This window comes from Salvia miltiorrhiza, chromosome 5, assembly GCF_028751815.1.
Source record: "Salvia miltiorrhiza cultivar Shanhuang (shh) chromosome 5, IMPLAD_Smil_shh, whole genome shotgun sequence".
NCBI lineage: Eukaryota > Viridiplantae > Streptophyta > Magnoliopsida > Lamiales > Lamiaceae > Salvia > Salvia miltiorrhiza.
This window is the reverse complement of record NC_080391.1, coordinates 41,556,965-41,563,069: the sequence shown is the minus strand read 5'-3', so window position 1 is coordinate 41,563,069 and position 6,105 is coordinate 41,556,965. Positions and strand designations below refer to the sequence as shown.

At 29.9% G+C, this 6,105-nt stretch overlaps 1 non-coding gene across 1 annotated transcript; it reads left to right on the top strand.

Moving 5' to 3' along the window:
• The first annotated feature begins 2,402 nt into the window (after positions 1–2,402).
• On the top strand, positions 2,403–2,483 carry LOC130987245 (small nucleolar RNA R160). The gene has a single exon (XR_009089637.1). It is a non-coding gene; the product is annotated as a small nucleolar RNA R160 (small nucleolar RNA).
• The last annotated feature ends 3,622 nt before the right edge of the window (positions 2,484–6,105 follow it).

The window sequence follows — 6,105 nt, the reverse complement described above, 5'->3', positions numbered from 1 at the left end:
ATGTATATTCGGTATACGTGTATGTTAGTCACATACGGAAGAAACAATGCACAAAAGCCCGATTGGTATTGGAAAAGAGAATAGCACACGCAAAAAACTAATGAGGAAAAAAAAGATGTTAGCAGCCTATTTAAAAAATGAAAAGTTGATTAGACTCGTCAGCACTAGTATTTGATTTCCAATTAGAATTATTACTTTTTTTTTTTGAAAGCAATTAGAATTATTACTAATTATAGAGAATCCAAGAACGTCACGAGTGGGGCACTACCGCGTGGAATTTGTCCCCTTCTTTACAGAGAAAGTGTTGATTAGTGTCCTGGATGTATAACAAATTATGTTATACATTTTCTGTATCACTTATTTTATCTAATTTTTAATACACAAATTAAAATTGATCTTTAATCACTAACCATATAAATATGATGAATTGAGTATTATCGCATACGCTTGGAATTTGCGTGTTCGACTAAAATGACTACTATTCATGCTATTTATACTTTCCTTTATTTATACTGTTTTTAATGACCACTTATGATTTGCGAGCTAACTTCTTCAATGTTATATTTATTTATTCTTTCATTATCCGTATGAACTTTAAATTATACTAGTATTTTATTAAAATACCCATAAATAGTCTATCTAAATTTACAATATAATCCGACAAATAACATGGCGTGATTCACATGCTATACTGCATACAAACATTTTTTGAGAGTCAAAAGGCAAATTCATTAATCGGAAGGAAGTTTAATAAAATATGATAAAAACCCAGAATAAATGAACATGCAGAGATTTGCAAGGGTAAACTTAGCTAATTGAGGATGTTGGCCAAGAAGTAATGTCTTAATGTTTAAGACCAAAAGTCTTAGGTTCGAGTTATATGTGATGCTGCCTTTTAATTTCTTTATTTAATATTTTAAATTTATCAAAAAAAAAACTTAGCTAATTGATAAGCTATAGAATTCCTGTTGCTCACAACCCAACTAAACAGTAATGCATACAAACATTTTATGAAGCGATTTATATTAGGGCTGGCAAATCGTGCAGGTCGGGTCGTTATCGGGTTGACCTGATATCGACCCGACCTGATAAGGCCAAACCCGAACACCCAACCTGATAAGGGAATGCTCAAACCCAATCCGAACCCGACCTGATACACTTAAACCCGAACCCGACACGAATCCGATATCAACATGATTTGAACCGGGTTGACACGACACGATAGCGACACGATCTGATAACGACCTGATAACAACACGATTTGAATCGGGTTGACACGATAAAATAACGACACGATCCGATTACAATCTGATAACAACACGAATTTGATTTGATTCATTCACAACAACAACAACAACAACAACAACAACAACAACAACAACAACAATAATAATAATAATAATAATAATAATAATAATAATAATAATAATAATAAAAATACAAGATTCGTCACATAAGCTCAACATATCCAATCGACATAGGAGGAATTTAGAATGAGGCATAAAAGTATAATAAAAGAAACAATAGTTAAAAATGGAAGATATTGAAACCCTAAACTAAACTAAAGTGAAGATAAACTTGGGTGTGCGGCGGAAGTTGGAAGAATGGAAGATATTGAAACCCTAAACTGAAATGAAGATAAAAAAATTAGAAATCAAAAATTAAAAAATTAAAATAAATATTTAATAAAAATAATAATATCACTATCAAGTTACCTGAATCCGACCCGAACCCGACCCGAAATTATCAGGTCCTTATCAGGTCGACCCGATAAGGACCCAAACCTTATCGTGCGTGTTACTAACCCATTAATTTCGTGCGATTTCGTATCATGTTTTCGTGTCGTATCGAAAATTGCCAGCCCTAATTTATATATTACTTCAAAAAACAAAAATTTAATGTAGCTTAGTTATTTTGGGTAGCCTATGCCTATGAATTGAATGAACTCTAAGCATGCCAAGAATGGATTGTGAACTGCGTGAAAACAATCACATTTGCTAGTGGGCTTGGGCCTTTCAAATAAGCCCATTGAATAATGCAGATCTAGAAAGTCGAACCCCACTTCTTCAGTCGTCTTTATAAGAGAGGTCAGCTACCACTTCTCACAATAACCCTAGCCGTTAATCTTAGAGCATTATTCGAATCTTTTTATTTTTCTTCTGTTTTTTCCTTTTGATTTTAATTTAAGGGATTTCGATTTGAAGGTTTTGAATTTGATATGCACCAATCGGCCCTTTGCAGGTGTAAGATAAAAATCTGTGAAGAAACTCCGAGATTAGGTACTTCGGTGCTATAAAAATCAGATTTTGGTAGAACAATTTCTTGGAATTTTGTTTTTAGCTGTTTCAGATTCTGTTTTGTTTTACCAAAACATAATCTTCTTTTGTCCTAATGGAGGGCTGAGCAAAATGATGAAATTATCAATCCGAATTCTCATGTGGATTTTTCTTGATAATTATGGTCTTCAAAGTTCTCTGATTGCTGTTGCCCAGCAAATTTCTTATTGTTTTATTTTATTTTTGAAGATAATATTTTTTGAAATTTCTAATTTGTTACTAAATTAATTATTTTATTTAAATTGGAAAAGATAATATCAATAATTTTATTTAAATTGGGAAAGATAATATCCTTTTGAGATTTGAATTTGTGTGCGTCCGATTTCTAGGGATTTGACATTTATTTTCTACTTGAAAATTTCCAAAATAAGTTTAGATACTTTTCGGACGTTTTCTTATCTAAAATCAAAAGAAATATTAGCAATAAGTAGTGTTTTCGGAGATTGATTTTTCATTCATCTATAGTTCGCTAGTGATGTTTTCACCGAAATTTTGTTCTGAAAATATTGAAGAATTAGACATAACAATTGGAGAAGATCTGGTTTTCGGATCTATGGATAATATAAATCAACAATGGATAGAGTACATCTTAATTTATCTTTATATATATAAAAAGCAAAGTAAATGTAATTTAATTCAATTACAAGGGTGTAATTGGAATTGAAGTGAAAAAATATATATATACCATTATCTTTATCTTTATATATATATAAAAAACAAAGTAAATGTAATTTTATTCAATTGGAATTGGAGTGAAAAATATATTATCCACAACCCAAAAAATGTGGACACCATTTGATTAACAAAAAAAAACTGCTACATTAATTAATGATGCAATTAAGCTGAATATTTAATATTCTTACGGATTAATAGTAAATGCAATATTGGTGGTTGGTAAATTTACTATTCATTTACTATTGTTTTAATATATTAAATAACTTAATTTTTTTGAGTGATGATATTTTGTTTGAAGCTATAAATTGTATTTTAATTTTTTTAATTGATCATATTATATATTTATATTTATTTTATTATTAAAAAGTTATTAATAGTACACTATATAATTATCATAAAATGTTAGCATATTATAATAATTAATTTTAAGAAACACTAATTCAATAATTTTATCTATTCAATTGAATACTTCTATTATTTACGTGGACTTCTCAAACTCTCATCTAATTATTGAATATTAAATTATTCTTCAAATTATCTATAAAAAAAATTGTATACATGTACTTTCTTGGGACTATCAACCAAGTAATTAATTATTAAATCTTAATAATACTTGATACGTACATTTTTATTGAATTCATTAATAATTTGTTTAAATAAATTAATATTGAAATCACTATAAGTCTATAAGTTAGTATGTTAGTAAAAATAATTACAAACATTTAACTTTTCAAAACACGGAAGACAGTGATTAATTATCCAATAGTTAGTTTTTCAAAGAATGTTGAATGTGAGTAAAATTGAAAACGAAATATAGAAAGTTATACGTAAGCTATGTATATTACAAAAATCTAAAAACTCATTATTGTAAATTTTTTAAATTTTAATTTTAATTTTCAAATGTAAAAAAAATTCAATTCAGTATTCGCTAATAAAATTTTTGTAACTGAATTGAAAGTTATAGGAAATATGGAGAAACATACACGATTGAATTTGTTTATTATTATTTTAAATCTATATGTTTGTATTTTGTTGTTTATTATTATTTTAAATCTATAAATATTAAATTTAAATTTTAATATTATTATAGTAAATTATTAATTATAAAGTGTTTCATATATATTGTGCGGCGTACCCTGTGCGATTTTTTACAAAAATAAATGATAAATTGTAGATAAAAAATAAATAATACTTTAATGCATGCAAATGACATTTTTAGTAACAAAAACTAATACTTTTCTTAAATGCAAATGATTATATGCAAATAATATTTTATAAATAATAGTGATACATTTGTAATGATAATTTTAATGCCTGTGAATGACACTTTGAATAACAAAAAATGATTTTTGTCCAAATGAGCGAGGCAGAAAGGGCAAAAAAAAGGAGGCGAAAGAAAGGGTCAAGCCCAACTCAGTTGCAGGTTTGACACTCATGATAGAAAAGTTTGCCAAGATTAAACATAGTGCTCCAAAAAAGTATATATGCAATGCATTTATATTTCTAAAATGTTCACATTTCATTACTCCCTTCGCTCACGAAAAAAGTAAAAAAGATAATGAAGATATTATTTTTTAAATAAAAAGATAGATAATTATTTGTGGGCCACAATGACATTTAATATAAATAACGAGTTGAGTGAGAGTGTTAATAATGTACTAATTTTTCATTTGAGAAAGTAAAAAAATGTGGTATATCAAATTGGGACGAGAGTAGTAATTATTATAAAGTATATACACAATTAACATGAGTTAAAAATCACAATCATCGCGCATAGCGCGGGTGGTACACTAGTCTATCTATATATAAAAGGAGAAGTAAATGTCAATAATTTTAATTTGAAGGGTAATTTTGGAATTGAAAAAAACATACCCACTACTCTAATTATTTAACCAACTGTCTGTCGAAAGTGGAGAAAAAATATATATAAACCAACCGTTGATGACTTGATTCCATTTTCTAAAAAATCTGCATCATTGTTTTTTTTTTTTTTTTTCTAATCTGCATCATTGTTTCATTTAATTATAATATAAGTTTTTTTAATCAAATTTTTCTAATCTGCATCTTCTTCTTTATTAATAACAAAATTGATTATTATATTTCTAAATAAACTCAACAAATTTAATATTAACTCTTTCAAAAAAATAATGTTAAATAATTGATCTTTTTTTTATGTAACTTTTATTTATGTGAAAAAATTATTGATAGAATAAAATAATATTAATATCAAAATACATCAAATTAGTATTCTATGAATAATAAACAACAACAACAACAACAACATTACTATTGAAAGACATTAAATTGGTTTCAAATACGAAAAAAGAGCATGCGAAACCCTAACCCTAGCTTCCCCGCAATAACTCTCTTCTTCTTCTGATCGCCGGCCGATGGTTGAAGCCGGAAATTCTTACCTTCGCGGTACTGGTGGTGGTCTTAACCTTCCGCCGGTCTCGTCTAATTTCTCTCGACCTACGCAATCTGCAAAACATGGGCATGAAAGCTTGAAATCTACGTCAACTGGTGCAGTGGTGGTGTCTGCGCCGGTCATCTCGGTGACTGCAACTGAAGCAGATTCGGCTTCTGCGAAGCTTATTGGAGGAAAGGAAGTGATTAACCTTGATCGCGACTCTTCGCGAGGGAATTCTAAGATTGTTTTGGATGGAGAAAACAACGTCCGATCATATGCAGACATGGCTACCAACCGTACGCCTAAAAGACCTGACGTTCCGGCCCATCGGTTCCAAGCCTTGCGACCCACGAAAGAAGGTCAGTCCTTCACGTTCAAACCTCCTAAGGAACTGCTGCTGAAAGAAAGGGCAGACTTTGCTAACGCCCTTACAGGACGCATTCTCCTCAAACAAGGAGATAAACCTAGGCCAGCGCTAGCGGTCAAGAACGAACTACAGCGAATTTGGGGTATTGGGGCTTCATGGAAACTAATCCCGATTGGCAAAGGGTATTATACTATGGTTTTCTCTTCGGCTGAAGACAAAGCTAGAGTTAAACAGAAACTCGTTTGGGAAGTTTTTGGTGGATTGCTTCGTCTGAGGGAATGGAGCAAAAACTTTGATCCGTTTAAGGAGCACTCCTC